Raw genomic sequence first — 16,613 nt, forward strand, 5'->3', positions numbered from 1 at the left:
ACAAGCAAAATGCAAATGAAATGGTAAAGTGAGAGGTAAAAACCCTTTTTATTTGCTTTTTTACGTAGTTCAAGGTAAATATTAATGTGTTAATCTCATTTTCAAGTAAATATTACTCATTTCTAACTAGTTTGTTGCAGCAATTTGAAAATGCAGTGCTATCAGTGAAAAAGAGAAGCGAGTTATGGTAAAAAATCAAAAGTAAACCATATAATCGAGCAGTTTTAGCACACAGTTCATGCTCGTTAAAAAATAAACGCAAGAACCGAGTAGTTTTAGCACACAGTTCATGCTCGTTAAAAAATAAACATAAGTTGTGAGCAATCTTCCCCTAGAGTTCAAGCTCACCCAGAAAAAATGAACCGGTAAATAACCTTGGTAAATGTAACCTTTGACAGCCATATTAAAGCCCTTGGTCGTGTTCTTGCAGTCTCACCTCCATCCGTTCATTTGGCCAATCGTTCATCTCCATATGTTTGTTTACCCATTTTGAGGAACAGCTGCGAAGAGTGATTTCACTTAGCCATCCTTGTGACACTGCTGTGATTGGAATATTCCAACTTGTACCTGGAATCTGCTGCTATCCCCGTTTATCACTCGTTCCTCAAAAGACGAGTCTTCTTTGAGCTCTTTTCTCTTGACTCGTAAAATATGAAAAGTTTGCCGAGTTTTGGCCTTCCAGCTCGTTAAACGACCGGAAGAGCTATCCCTCCTCTAGATTTTAATCTTTTTGGACCTGAGGGATTATTGCATAAAAAGATCGAGCGCTTGTTTTGTTCGGCTCGTTAAAGCAATCGAAAATTCATCCCTTCTGTATTGTTTTATACTTTTTCGGACTTAAGGGATTAGATGACGAAAAAGGAATTCTGGAGTTGACTTTATGTACCTTTTCAGACTCTCTAAAAATGAAAAGGACCGAGTTATCCTTGTCGTTAGACTCGTTAAAATCATTAAATAGCGACAAACTTGTCTTTAGACGAGAACGAGTTTCCCTATCGCTAGGCTCGTTAAAACATAGCGATGGGCTTGCCCGAAGGGCAGGTTATAGAACAAGCATATGTTATCCTCCTCAAGCTTGACAAAAATAAAGAGGTACTGGTCAGCAATGACTGGGGAAAAATTGGGAGAACCTCACAGCTTTAATGGTAGCAAGTCGCTCTTGAACATGACACTTTGTCCTCCGTATCACATCGGGTTGGGTTGTTTCATTCATCGGTCTCATCACCATGGTCCTCGCCACACCATCCACATTTGGGGTAATGCTACCGATCCATCACATCAGTGTCGTTATATGTTCAAGAGATGTTGTTCTGCAGAGAGTCAACCGTGTCCCATCCACTGCCATACATTGTCCTTCATCCATTTCGTGACCGCCACCCTGAATCATACATCACAGTTTGTTTTCACCTCATCACAATCGCTAGCTCCGTTCCGTGTCACTGATGTGGGATTCATTAAGGCCCTCCTTTGACGGATCGCTCCTTGTCGACATCAGCTCATTATCCAAGGAGTTGATCTAGGAACAACCCCTTCAGTACTGTGAAGCTTGCATGCCTCAATGGCAAGTTTCTCACTTCCGGCGACAGGTATACATCAATGACCTTCGACCAGAAGATTTTGCATGGTGGTCGACGCCAAGTCCTTTATTCCCACCATGTGAATTGTACTGCCGTACCTTGAGGGTCATCATCCTTATCGGTGATTCCTCTCGCGCTTGTTAACGGTTTACATCATTGACCGGTAATCAAGCGATGTCTTTCCATGTTCGACTTCAAGAAATTCTCACATGGATCGACTTGTACATCGAGTGAAGATCGGAAGAGATTGAAGACCCCGGATCTAGTTTCATCCATCCGGGCTGCGATATATATTCAGGATATAAAGACATTTGATGTGTACATCATTGCAGCAGATGATCATCCTTCTCAAAGGATGATAATTTCAGCAGAGAATTATCAGTCTACCATCAGACGATCGTCTGTTCTATGTACCAAAATGAATTTATAAAGCTGAGCATGGAAATGCCCGCCTCAGCTAGATCATGAAAAAGTATGAAAAATAATGTATTGTATTGTATCTTATTACAGGACACTTCTCAGCAGATTGAATGAACTTCGGATCCTCCTAATAAAGCATTTCACCCGATAAACAACCTCATACTTTAGGGGGCATCTGTTATAGACAATTTTGTGCCTTGCAGCATCAGGCATGAATTGCCAATAATCCAAGGGATCCAAAGTCCCTAAACATGATGTTCCTACCCCTAGAGGAACAAGGTCAGCAAACCAACAGCTCTCAGATCAGTTCTCCACCTGAAAACACTAAAAAACAAGCAATCCTGAAATCAAAGCAGGTGCTCCACTAGGCTTCTGCGCTGAAACTCAACTCCTCCATGGTGTACCTGCGTTGCAAAGCAGGTAGAACAAAGGCCACCTGCGCTGAGCGAGATGGGACAAGTGGCACACTGAGTCATTGCTCTGGAATCTTCCAAAAATGACACTTGGATCAGGGATTTCGCCTTGTGATGAGTCAGAGGCTCTGTTTCTCCAAGTGGAAGCAAGGTTCTCCAAGTGGACTTAAGAACTGAAGATCAACTGAAGAGAGAGAGGACACAAGGCAGCTACACATCAGTTGCAAGCTGACTCATCCTTTCTCAATTCATCTATATATTGAGCTCTCTCCTATGAGCTCAGGAGGCTGGAATTTTGTGCAAAGTAATGATATGCTGTTGGTTTCACTATAGAACTATTGGGTGATTGCTTGAAGGAGGTGAAGAGGAGAAATTCTTTCTGCTGGGAGGTGTTGCTGGATTGGGGCCTTCAATGGTTGTAACACTCTCAGAACTTTACTTCTTCCATTAATAAAAGCTATTGAGGTTCTTCTATATGCATTTGTTCCAATGATGTATTGTGATAATTGTATATTTGATTTATGCTAATCCTTGAATCAGTTATGATTGCATGCTTCTTGTAGTTTCCTTCTTTGTTATTTTGCAGGATCTCATTGTAGCTGGGCCAACAAAAGAGCAAGGAGCTGGGAGCAAGCAGCAAAGAGAAGAGTTTGGATTTGACATTAAGCGCAAGGCAACGGTTAGTGCATTTCTTCATTCTCTCTTGCTTTCATAAAGAAGTAAACCTTAAGTAGTTTTCTTTACAGTTGTTGCCGAGGTACTATCACCCTTAGAGTGGGATAGGGTCATCCGAGTCGGATACTTTTCCCTACAACAGATTGGGTGGCTATGTCCATACCACAAATCATTTATGCTTCTTTTATGGATGGCTGCACCCATGCCTTATGCACATATATTTCCTTTCACTATGTACTCATGTATCAGAGATATTAGTTGTACTTGCATTGCAGCTTCTCCATGATGGTGTTCTATTTCAGTTATGGCTTCGAAAAGCATTTCACCCCTCCCACTCTCTCGGCCTTCATGCTATAGGGGGCATTTGTTACACAGTAATTTGTCACAGACCTCATATACCCTGATTCCAGACACTTCCGGTCCGTGTTATTGACATCTGACTTGTGTCATGTTGCAAATTATGTGTCAAGGTCTTCTTTATCATCTCAGGAAGAATATCTCAGTTTACTTCTCTTGGAGCAGACCCTTTTTTACTTGTGTTTCTAGGTCATTATCAGAAAATAGTTGTTCCACCCATGAAGATGGCCAAGAATGCACTAGCCCATGTGAAGTCTTTGCTCTGTTTCTGTGTTGCACCAGCGACGAGCTACTTTTGGCAAGTTTTTTAAACAACTCATCGAAGCTTCGAAGTATAACAACTTCATGGGCAATCCTAGGGTTGGTTGTTGGATTAGATGAGCTCGCATCTCTCTTTTGGGATAGTTGTTCCACCTTTTGTGCAACCTCTCAAAGAGATAAGCTCTTTCTCCCATATTTTATGGAAGCTCCTCCTCCTATAAATACTTCCTCCTTGACTAAGATCAGCTAGTTTCAAAGTCCAAGAATTCAATAGTAAGAGTAGAGAGTTTTGCTAGAGTGTGGAAGTAGCCTCTCATGTAACTTAGCTTGGGATGGTTTTGAGTGGAGTTAACTTGATTATAAGAGTATTCTAGCATTAGCCTTTGGGTAGGAGAGAGAGAGTTGTTCATCTTTTGGGAGACAGTATACGAGTGAATGCTTGTGGGGACATGCTGACAGGACCCTTCAAGGAGGCTTATGACGTCAAGGCTTGGTTGTAAGTTCTACTTTGATTTATATTAATACAAATCAACAACTTATTTCCTATATCATATGTCTAAATGCGTAATGATAGCTTGAAGCTCCTTGACTCTTTAAGTAGATAGTTTTTGTCGTACTCTATTATGTTCGTGGTTGTGTTTTATATGTTGATTTCAGGTACAAGTGATTAGAAGAACGAAAGCTGGAGCAACACAACAAGAACTCCATCGAATGACGGTTTGAAGGTAAGCCTTCGTGACATCACCTTTCTAAGGAAAATTTCTTTGGTATTGTATTTTTTGTGTCTAGACCCCTCTAGGGCTAGAGGGGTTGCCTCTGTCCGTAGAGGGAACTTGCCTGTGTCACACCAGTGCTCCTTCTCTAGTTTTGACACAAACTTTCTCAATAACCCCATTGCATATGTAATTTATTCTCTTTTACAAACCATTGCATACATCAAACTACAAATTTCACTTGCATATGGAATAAAGGACATGTACTCTTCCTCTTTTTATGCCTTAGGACATTGTTTTACAGATAAATTTACAACTACAGGAATAAGAACCTTCACCAGTTTACCATCCTACATATTAAACCTTTGGAATATTTTCTTGGAATACTTCCTGTTTTAACCAAAGCTTCCTCTTGTCCCAATCTCATTTAATTTCCATGCCCAAAATAAAATTTTTAGTACCAGGATCCTTCATGTCAAATTTAGAGGATCATTGGGTCTTCACATCCTGGATAATTTCTCTGTAATTTTTGATCAACAGTGCATCATCCACATACAAGACCAAATAAATAACATGATCATAAAGTAATTTAAAATACACATAGTGATCCACTTTGCTCCTTGTGAAGCTAAGTCCTTACATATATATGTATCAAATATTTGATACCACATCCTTGGTGATTATTTTAACCCATACAAGGACTTCTTTAACCTACACACTAGTTCTTTCTTACCCTTCACTGCAAATCCTTCTGAATATTTCATGTATATCCCTTCTTCCAGATCACCATGTACGAATCTTTTCTTCACATCCATATATTCTACCTCAAAATAAAAAAGAGAAACAATAGATAAAAGTAATCTAATAGAATCTAACTTGGCACAAGAGAAATAAATATCACCAAAATCAATTCCCAGAACTTGGGAAAAACCTTTCACTACTAACCAATCTCTATATTTCTCTAGTTTGCCTTTTTTATTCATCTCCTTCTTAAACACCCATTTGTTGGCAGTGGGTTTTCTTCTAATTGACAACTCTACCAAATCCCAAACCTCATTTTTTTCCAAAGATGCAATTTATTCAACCATGGCCTTCTTCTAGAGTTTCCCATCCTCTAAATCTACTTCCTCCCTGATAGTTCTAGGATCATCATTAGCAATAGATATATCAAAATTTGAACAGAAATTAGATGAACTATACCTCTTTGGCCACCTTCTTTCCCAAACTGATCTCCTTGAAACCCGAGTGTGTGGTTCTTCTTCTTCTAATTCCTATTGTTTTGTGGAGTTTGAATCTTCACCCTTTAGATCAAACACTATCTTCTCTGGTTCCTTTTCCCTTGGTAGGTCTTCTTGTTTCACGACATCCTTGACTTCTCTAAATACCACATCTTGACTATACACAACCTTCTTTTTTTCTAAGTTCCAAATCTTGTAACATCTTAAACCATCTTTATACCCAATAAAACTACACCTTTCATGTTTACTCTCCAACTTCGTTCTTTTCTCCTTTGGAAAATTTACATATGCATTGTGACCAAATACCTTTATATGTGTGAGACAGGGGTTTTTACCAGTCTATACCTAATGTCGAGTCTTACCCTCCAACATTGATGGAGGTGATTTGTTAAATAGGTAATGTGTAGTATCCACTATTTTTTCTTGGAATTACTACCCTAATCTAGCACCATTGAGCATGGACATTTGCTTTCCCATCAACGTCCTACTCATCCTTTTTATAACTCCATTTTACTGAGGTGTGTTTGGAGTAGTCTTTTTTCATGCTATATTTCACTTCTTACAGAACTCTTCAAATTCCTTATTGTAGAATGGTCCACCATTATCTGTCCTCAACACCTTAATATTCTTCTCTTTCTGATTTTCTAATAGAGCCTTAAATGATTTATACCTATCAATAAATCCATATATTCCTCAAGAAGTCATCTATAAACAAGATATAGTGCACAAATTTTCCTAATGATGGAATCAACATAAGTCCAAACACATCATTGTGCTCAAGCTCTAATATTCCTTCTTCCCACTCAGCACCAGAGGGAAAACTCACCTAATTCTTCTTCCCATATACACAATGTTCATAGAAATAAAAATCTAGAGAGAAATTAAACATACCTCCTACCATACCATTACCATGTAGTATTTAAACACCCTTCTCTCTAATATGTCTTTGTCTTTGATGCCACAACACAATATTTTCACTAGAGTACAATGTTTTCTACTCCGCTTTTAGGAACAACAAAACTATTGCACCCAACAATAAAAATACTTCCCATAAGCTTGTACAAAGTTCTGATCCAAACTCCCCACACCAATACCAATTCTCCTTGAACCATCTTGTAGGTATCTTTCTTGAACACTGTCTTTAAAGTTGCATCAGTCATCTTTCTTACAAAATTAAATTTTTGGCCAATCTTGGAATGTGCAAAACACCAAGTGTTCTAATCCTCCAACCTATTAGCTTTAGTTGAACTTTTCCTCATCCTATGATTTTGATCTTCTTTTCGTCACCTAGGAAGACATCACCACCATCATATTTCTAGTATTTGTAGAGATACTACCTATGGGGAGTCATATGAAAGGATGCACCTAATTCAATCAACCATGCCTCATGATCTACATGTGCACTTGATGAAGAAGCCAAGTACACATCCCCACCTCCATATGAGGTGGTTTTCTCCTCTGCAAAAGGACCATCATCATATTCATCTAAAATTTCAATATCAACGAATAGTAAGTGAATCACCATAGTATTGAAGGTGTTCATATGCTCTATCACTGATTCTCCATCCCTCATCCTAAGGTTATACAACCTTTTTCACAAGAACAATTTGTTAACCAGGGACTTAGATTGATAAAAAGACCCTAACTTGTCCTACACAACCTTTTTTGTAGCTTCTCCTGAAACATTTAGTAATATTAAAACTAAGACACATGGTTATATTATGGTCTTTACCTTCCAATCCAACTTCATCTATTCTTTCGTTCACATTGTTTTAGGTTTAGTAATTGAATACACCATGATCCACTAATGTTTATCCACCAACACATCCTCCATCTTGATCTTTGAAAACTCAAAAAATTGTCCATTAAATTTCTGGATCTCTATTTTTCCATTGTTCTCCATCTCCATTCACTGCAAGAATCGATCGTGTAAATATCCAATTGTAACAGGGTTTACCATAGGCCCAAGAAAAACCCCTCAAATTAAAATGCATCCCATTGAACCAAAATTGATCTGATACCAAGTGGATGTTTTAAGCCTACACAAAAATTACCTGCAAAAAAATCCTTAAAAGACAGAAAATATACAATGGTGAAAGAAAAATATATACATAAAGATTTTTCTCCTAAGACCCAAAAAACTAGGAAAACCATATTTATTTTTCATTACATTCCTTTCAATGTTACAGTGCATTATATACATTCTGAAGCATTCATAAGCCCCCAGTCCATTAGCCATTGATTAGAACATAACAATAGTTCCATTGACCAAAATTTCTTCCTTTAACTGAAACCTATCTAACATAAGAAATTATAATGCTGCAAAACTTTCTCATAAATATTGAAAATCCTAGTATATTCCTTCTCTACTACCTCAAGGTCCAATTTGAATATCTAATTTATACATCAGGTGGAGGAGAATCATCGTTGAGATGAGGGTTATTTCCCCCCCTAAAAATACTAAAAAGAAGGGATCTTACCCTAGATCCATCTTGCAACAATAAGAGGATGCATTAAATTCCCTACGCTAGTCAATTTGAGCCTTCCTTCTATAGGGAGCAAGTCCCTAGAATCTCTTTAGATCTATATCCTAAAAATATTCTCAATATATTTATAAATCCTACCCAAAAACAAAATTAAGGCACATAAAGCATTAAAACCACAGTGAATCCTATAGGAACTCATTTAATTAGGAGAATACACCACTAAAAGGAAAATGTGGGGTCAAACATTGTTTTATGTGTCTAGAAGTAGAATGATTGGCCTTATGGTTTGCCTATTTTGGAGGCCCATCATACCCACCTACTAGAATTGTTGTTCATCATTGAACAAATCAATCTTCCTCTCTTCTTTACTCTTGTTCATTTAGATCTCTAATTTTCTACTTGATGTCCCATGCTGAAATAGTTATTGTTGTCCCTACTGGATAAAATCCTACATTCTCCTTTATGTTCTTCTACACTTGGACTCCCTGTTCTTGGATTTGATGCTCCTTTATTCCTAGTGGTAGAGGCGGATTAAATTTCAGTCCTATCAATTGAATCCAAAGCCTCATGATGATCCCCATATAAAGAGGAGTTATTGCTAAGGATACTTGGAGTTTATTAGGAGAGTCATCCTCCTCATATTCATATTATAAAACAATTATTTCCATATTCTCTGTTAAGCTTGTGATCTCTATTCTCCCAACAACCTAAAGGTGTCCTCAAAGTGCAGGATGGCTTCTACTTGCCTTTGCATCCAAACAATCTCTATCTCATGGTCATGTGAAAGAATGGCATGGGCTTAAGAAAGAACTAAAGGACATGGGTATTTTGGTTTTATCCATAATGAATACTTCAAGCCCCCTTCCATTATTATTTTCACATCATCTACTCTAATATCCTCATCTTAACCAAGATGCCAATGCCATCAACTATGTATCCCCCAACTAAGGGTTGGGCCCCAAATATGCATATCATAGATGAAAACGTTATGCATATACAATTCATCTAGTTTTTGTTTGTCCTGCATGCTACACTCTAGGTAGAAGCATATTAAGTGTTTAGTATCTTGTAGTTACATGGTTTTGTTGGGTGTGGTTTTTTACCTATTTTCTACACATTCTTTCCCCAGTTTTGACCCTTCTGTCCTCCAGGCCTGTGACTTTACATGATCAATTTCCCTATTTTCTCACCTTTATAACCTATTCTACTGTCATGTTACTTTGTTGTATTTTACTGAATAATACGATGCTTTATTCCTTTTCTTGGCTAATTGGGAGAGTAATGAAGAAGTTTTTTGGGAAGCTCTTCTTCTTTTCAGGTGATTTCTCATGTGAACAGATCTATGAAGCAGACAGGCAGTGCGGATTAACTATAGAGAAGGGTAGAATAGTTCGCTATTACACCCTGGATGCTGTCACAGGTTGTTGTTACACATTGGATGTTATTACAGTCTGCTGTTACACATTGGATGATGTTATAGGATGTTGTTACACTACGCGCTGATATAAGAGTCCATTGTTACACCAAAAGTGTTGTTTCCAGTGATGCCATGACATCCTGAACCAGTATTCAATCGATGTTGTTGTGCCGAAGCTGGAAAATGTGGGTACTATTCCACATAACAACTGTCAGCAGTAGGGATTGTTTATTTTGGAAGCAAGAGACCCAAGCAGTTGCAATCCTAACTATTGTATATTTGTATTTAGGAATAAGTTATAACTACTTTTATTTTTTATCAGCATGAGAATTGTGAGATTCTCATGAATGATCTGTTTCTAAGTTCGGGTATGTAATAACTATAAAGCTACTTGATCTTTCATGTACAAGAAGACGACATATAGAAAAGTACGTTACTCTGCCTCAATAATTATGAGTTTGCTTTTAATATTAATCAGCACAGTGATGTTGTTACTGATCTTCAGCTTATTTGTTGATTACTTTTGTGTTATTCCTGCGCCCTTGCTGAGGAGGAAGGGCCCTCCTCTTTGGAAGGGACAATAGTGATAGAGGTAGTGTACATTCTAGTTTAGCTAATTTATTTATGGTTTCTCGATGTTGTTGTACAAATTGTGGATTACATTCGCTGCTGTTTCCATTTATATTATGTTGTTACACTGAGTTAATCAATAGAATGGTAGTAACCAGTTGGAGTAGATATTAGTTCCTATGTGGCACGCCTCTAATTTGATAGTTGCAAAGTGTGATTAATTTTGTAGAGTGTTGTATTATGTCTACATGAATTATTTGATTCAGCAATTTGGTTCATTGACATCTTTTACTATTTTCTGCATTTTCTTATTCTTGGCTATAGTGTATCGGCACAGACAGTGAAAAATCCATTGAAACAACAAGAACTACACTGGGTTGACAATTAAATGTTGTAGTCTCAGTCAATTAGGAATGATTAAAACAACACTACATTTTAATGTCATTGCCAGAGATGGCAGTTGACGATATAGTCAGTCAAGTTGTTTGTTTGATGTAGAGTGTTCCTTGTCCAAAATTGTTGGGCGGTAAGATGAGAGGTAAGAACTTGTGCATCACTCTAACATACCTGGGCGGGCTCACCATTGTGATCACTAGGTCACTTAGGCCATTTGGGTTTTTTGTTTAGCATGTCTTCAGCTCTTCAGTCACTGGGTTCTAAGACAAGAGGTATGAACCTGCACATCGCTCTAACATAACTGGGAGGGCTCACCACTGTCGAAGACTAAGAAACTTAGGGTGTGAGTCAATACACATAGGGTCCACGTGTGCAACTGTAGGTTATAGAGACACCAAAACTACCCCCACTCTAATTAGTCACAGGAAAAACAGGTCGTAAAAAGGAAATGAAGAGTGTATATTTGGGAAGGAAAACATTCATCCAGGAACTAATCTCTAAGGCAGAAAAAGAACAACCTAGATCTCAAAGGGATGGAAGGAAAACAAGGCTACAGAAAGATGTTACTCCCATAGCAAAAGAAGAAATCTCTGACTCCTCCATCTCGAGACCATATCATTCTAAAGCTAGTACCCATACCCCCAAGAACAAGAATCTAATTCAGGGGCAGGAGGGGGAAGCTAGTAGCCAGAACTTGATGACCGAGGGGCAAGGGGAAACTGAGGGGGAACATCAAACACCTGAGATGGAAGAACACTTGTTGGTTTATCAATACCCAGATACAGGTAGTGTAGTGAAACAACTAGCCCCAAGAACATCTGAGCCACTAATCGCATCTATGAGACCATCACAAGAACAATTTGAAGGAGGTCTGCTACAGCAAGGGTTAGAAGGATTAGTCATGGGGGAAACAATGATAACAATGCTAAAACAAATTCTATTATCGCCACCTTTGAGTTCCCAATCAGGGATATCAGAGGTGAAGCTCCTATGAAAAATATTCCTCTATCATGCTTACCATCCTTCCAGGGGATGAATGTAGAAGATCTAGACACCTTTTATTTGAGTTCGATGTCTTATGCAGAAGTTATGATTATACCTCAGATGCACAGAAATTAAAATGATTTCCTTCTACATTAAAAAGGGTAGCCTTGAGATGGTTCATGGGATTGGGCTCTGCTTCTATTCGAACATGGAATGACATGAAGGAGACGTTCTTATCAAAGTACCAAGACTATTGCAGAACTAGGGACTTAAGGGAGGAGATATTTAGAATGACATAGAAGGACAATGAAAGCCTAGAAGATTATGTGGATAGGTTCCACTATAATCCTCTCCACATAATTTGCAGAGGTCTAAACATAGCGATCTAGACCAAGAAATCTTGAAGACTATATTTTTCAGAGGAATGAGGGATGCCTGCCTTGATACCTTGAACCTATTAGGGAAGGGGGACATATCGCAAGAACCATTCACTGAAATTGTAAAGCTCTGTCTAAGATGATCTAGAGGATTGTCTAAGGGGAGGAGCCCAGTTCAAGATGCCTCTTCCCGGATACAAAAATATGCAAGAGGGGGAGTAACCAGAGCATAAATCAAGAATTTGTTTGAAAATTTCAAGACATATATCCTCAGTACTCTCTCTACCTAGATAATGACAGTTCAGATCAAGAAGACACAAGCAGAAGCCAACACACCTCTGGCTTTGTTATGTCCGAATTGCCGAAAGAAACATCCTTTGAGGGAATGCGAATTGAAAAGAACCAAATTGTGTAATATTTGCAAGCTGGAACATTCGACAGGGAAATGTTTGGAGCTTCCTAGACTGAAGGTAGTACTCAGAGAATCAAGTGAGGAAGTGCATTCCTCTTATTTCATCGCACTAAGGAGACCATGGAAACCATGACCTCCAGATATGTCTCAAGATTTTTCCTCTTTCACTTCATGGAACAACGCATATAATACTCAGTAATATATGTGGAAATATCCTACTTCTCCTTCAACACATTTTCCTTTACCCTAGAACGAGTGGTCTCCATATCCCTCTATCCAATATCCTCAATCTCAACCATATCCTTCGAACTAGAACTAGAGACGAAATGCCTAGAATTCAGCTTTGCCTGGATTACCCATGCAACAACAACTGCAGTTACCTCCTTACCAAACTCATACTCCTCCACCACCTGTGCAACCCCAACTACCTGTGCAACCTAACTCAAACCTAAACAATAAAGAAGCTCGTGGCATAGAGGCTCCGACTTCCTTCCAAACCTACCTTATTACCCCTGTGGGACTTAATGAAATACAATTGCGATCAGGTAAGGTAATTAGGCAAAGTCACTCCCCTATCATTATGGAGGTTGAATGTGAACCATCTAGAAGAGATGTCAGAGGCTTTGAGATGGCTATTGTGCCTACAAGAACCAATATAGAGGAAGATGTTACATCTGTAACAACCAACCTGCGAAGGACTATTACTGTTGTAACATCCAACTCAGGAAAGGCTGATACACCTGTAACAGCTGATTCGACTGTCGTAAATCAGGACCCTCCATATACTTAGAGATTGGATGAACCTGGGATGACTTCATAACCCAAATCTAATTTCCTTAGGGAGTTACAAAATTTGCATGTATGAATTCCTTTGCTACAAGCCCTTAAGGAAGTACCTATTTATGCTAAAACAGTGAAAGATTTTTTCATCAAGAAATCTAGGAGGAAGCCTAAAACCCCTACCACCATACATGTGATGGGGAAATTATTTGAATTAATGTCTGCTCAGCCTCTCCTAACTAAGTATAATGATCTAGGAAATCCTACGGTCACTTTCTACATTAATGATCAGCCCGTAGCTAACACATTGATCGATCTCGGGGTTGCCATTAATGTAATGACAAAGTACCTCTTTACCACTCTCGGGCTATAGTGACTTAGACATACTCCTATTGTACTTGAATTGGTGAATAGGTCCCGTGTCAAACTCGAGGGGGTGTTGGAGGATATCGTGATTATAATAGCTTCCTGGAGGTATTGCTGAATTTCTTATCTTGCAACCCAAATACAATTTGGGGGGACATCCTTTGATCCTAGGGAGACCTTGGCTGGCCACTGTGGATGCATTTATAGGCTACAGATCGGTATCTATGGTGATCTTGGATGGTCAGGAAACAAAAAACCTTAGCCTTTACCCCCCAAAACCAAATATGGATGTATACAACCCTTGGTGGGATGAGTTTTAGCCTAAGTCAAATCTTTCCCTACCACTCCTCACTCTTGGGAAAGTCAGTATTTAAAGGATGAGATAGAAGATGATGTCATTAATGGTTTTATTAGTAACTTACTTTCTGTTGCTTATGCTAAAAATGCGAATGAGGAAGAAGAGGTGGAAGATATATATTTTTAACAAATGAGAACTGCTTTGAATATTGATAGCAGTCCGATTGAGATAGAACCTTGAAAGTCTTTGAATATTAAACCCAACTTGACTGTTGAGCAAAACCAACTGTTGTTACAGCTGTTACAGAAATATGAAAAGGCATTTGCATGGGACTATATGGATATGAAATTGATCCACCCTAACCTATGCACTCACTGAATTTATTTGAAGGATGGCTGCAAACCAGTAAAACAACCACAACGCCTTATGAACCCTACACTGAAGAAGGTTGTAAAGGAAGAACTATAAAAACTCCTGAGTGCTAATTTTATTTACCCAGTATCTAACAGTTAGTGGGTGTTGCTGCTTGTCATCATTCCTAAAAAGAATGGTAAGTAGAGAGTTTGTGTAGATTATAGAGAACTCAATAAAGCCACTCAAAAGGACCATTTTCCCCTACCATTTATAGATCAAGCCCTTGATGCCCTTTCTAGAAAGAAATTATTTTCATTCTTGGATGGATTTAGTGGCTACAATAAGATATATATTGCTCTGGAGGATCGGGATAAAACAACCTTTACTTGCCCTTGGGGAACCTTCGCATACAGGGTACTCCCTTTTGGATTTTGTAGTGCACCAACAACCTTTCAAAGGGAAATACTAGGAAATTTGAATGACTGTCTTGAAATCTTCATGGATGATTTTACACCTTATGGAGATGCTTTTGAAATAGCGTTAGTTAATATGGAAAAAGTGTTGGAACACTGCGTATAGACTAATGTTTCTTTAAGCACTGAAAAATGTCACATGATGATGACTGAAAAGATTGTGCTTGGACACTACATTTCTGCTAAAGGAATCAAGGTATACCCTACAAAAATAGAGGTAATTTTAGAAATCCCAACCCCCAAAATGCAAAAAGAGGTATGTAGTTTCTTGGGGCATGCAAGGTATTACAGGAGATTTATAGAAGAAATTTCAAAAACTGCATTGCCATTATTTTCCTTACTCATGAAGGATGTTGACTTTTTATGGACAGGGAAGTGTGAGAAGGCCTTTTTAAAATTGAAATGTTGTGTATCAGCAGCTTCGGTCTTATGAGGACCTAATTGGGAACTGTCGTTTCACATAGCTACAGATGGATCCGATATTGTTGTAGCTGTTGTTTTGGGCCAACTGGAGGATAAGAAACCTTATGCTATTTATTACATAAGGAAAAATCTAACCCCTGCTGAGCTCATGTACATAGTGATTGAGAAGGAGTTCTTAGCAGTTCGGCATGCCATCAATAAATTCCAACATTATATCACCGAGTATCAAGTATTTGTGCACACTGATCATTATGCCATTCATTTTTTAATGAATAAGCCAATTACCAATGGTAGGATTACATGTTGGTTATTGTTGTTACAATAATTTGATATCACAATTGTCAATAAACCTGGAAAAGATAATGTAGTAGCTGATTTTATTTCTAGGTTAACTATTGATGACAATTGCATTCCTACTGAGGATTCTTTCCCAGATGAATATCTTTTTTCTATTTCTACTTACTCACCTTGGTATGCAGATATAGCCAATTATCTTGCTGTAGGGAAGTTTCCACAATATTTTTCCTCCAAGGAGAAAATAAAGATCATATAGAAAAGTGCTACATATACCTGGATAGATGGGAATCTCTATCACATTGGACCATATTTCCAGATCAGATGTTGTGTTAGAGAAGACGAGGTCTTTGACATCCTTAAAGCATGTCACGAAGAACCTTGTGGAGGGCACTTCACAAGCAAATGGACATGATACAAAATCCTTTCAACATGGTATTATTGGCCAACAATATTTTAGGATGCCAAGAAGTTTGCGAAGGGATGTGATAGTTGTCAAAGGATTGGCCAACCACTACAATCATATGAGATGTCGTTACAACCCTAGATCATCTTAGAACTTTTTGAGAAGTGGGCTCTAGATTTTGTGGGACCAATTAATCCCTCATCTAGATAGACATGTTACATCTTGGTCTTCACTAACTATGTCACAAAATGGGTTGAGGCAAAGGCACTAACCAAAGCCATGGAGCAGGTTGTCTCAGACTTTCTATTTGAAGACATATTTGTTTGGTTTGGCATACCTAGGGAGATAGTCACAAATGGAGGGCCCCATTTCACATCTCATAAGATCTAGGAGTTGGTTCAAAAATATAAAATCCATCATATAATCACAACACCTTATCATCCACAAGAAAATGGCCAAGTGGAATGCACTAACAAAGTCATTGAGGGGATCCTTATTAAGACTCTAGCCAGTAACTGAAATAATTGTGCCAATAGACTTCCAGAAGTGTTGTGGGTATACAGGACTACATGGAGGAATACCACTGGATTCTCACCATATGAACTTGTGTATGGTAAAACCCTCTATTCCACATTGAATTTGAAATCAAGACACTAAGAACAACATTGCAGGTCAATTTAGATTTGGCTATCGCATAAAAGTAGAAATTGAACGAACTCAATGAATTGGAGGAGAAATGGTTAGTTGCTATCCAGCAAACAGAGATTATCCAGCAATAGAGAGCTAAGTGGCATGACATATTCATCAAGAAGAAGAAGTTCCAAAAAGGAGTTTGGGCTCTCTTGTACGACTCAAGATTTAAAGACTTCAAGGGTAAGATTTGCAGTAGATGGCTAGGTCCCTATGAGGTAGATGCAGTATTT

This window comes from Pinus tabuliformis, chromosome 1_2 (assembly GCF_031772625.1).
Source record: "Pinus tabuliformis cultivar Carrire ecotype Pingquan chromosome 1_2, CPIR1, whole genome shotgun sequence".
NCBI classification, from domain to species: Eukaryota; Viridiplantae; Streptophyta; class Pinopsida; order Pinales; family Pinaceae; genus Pinus; species Pinus tabuliformis.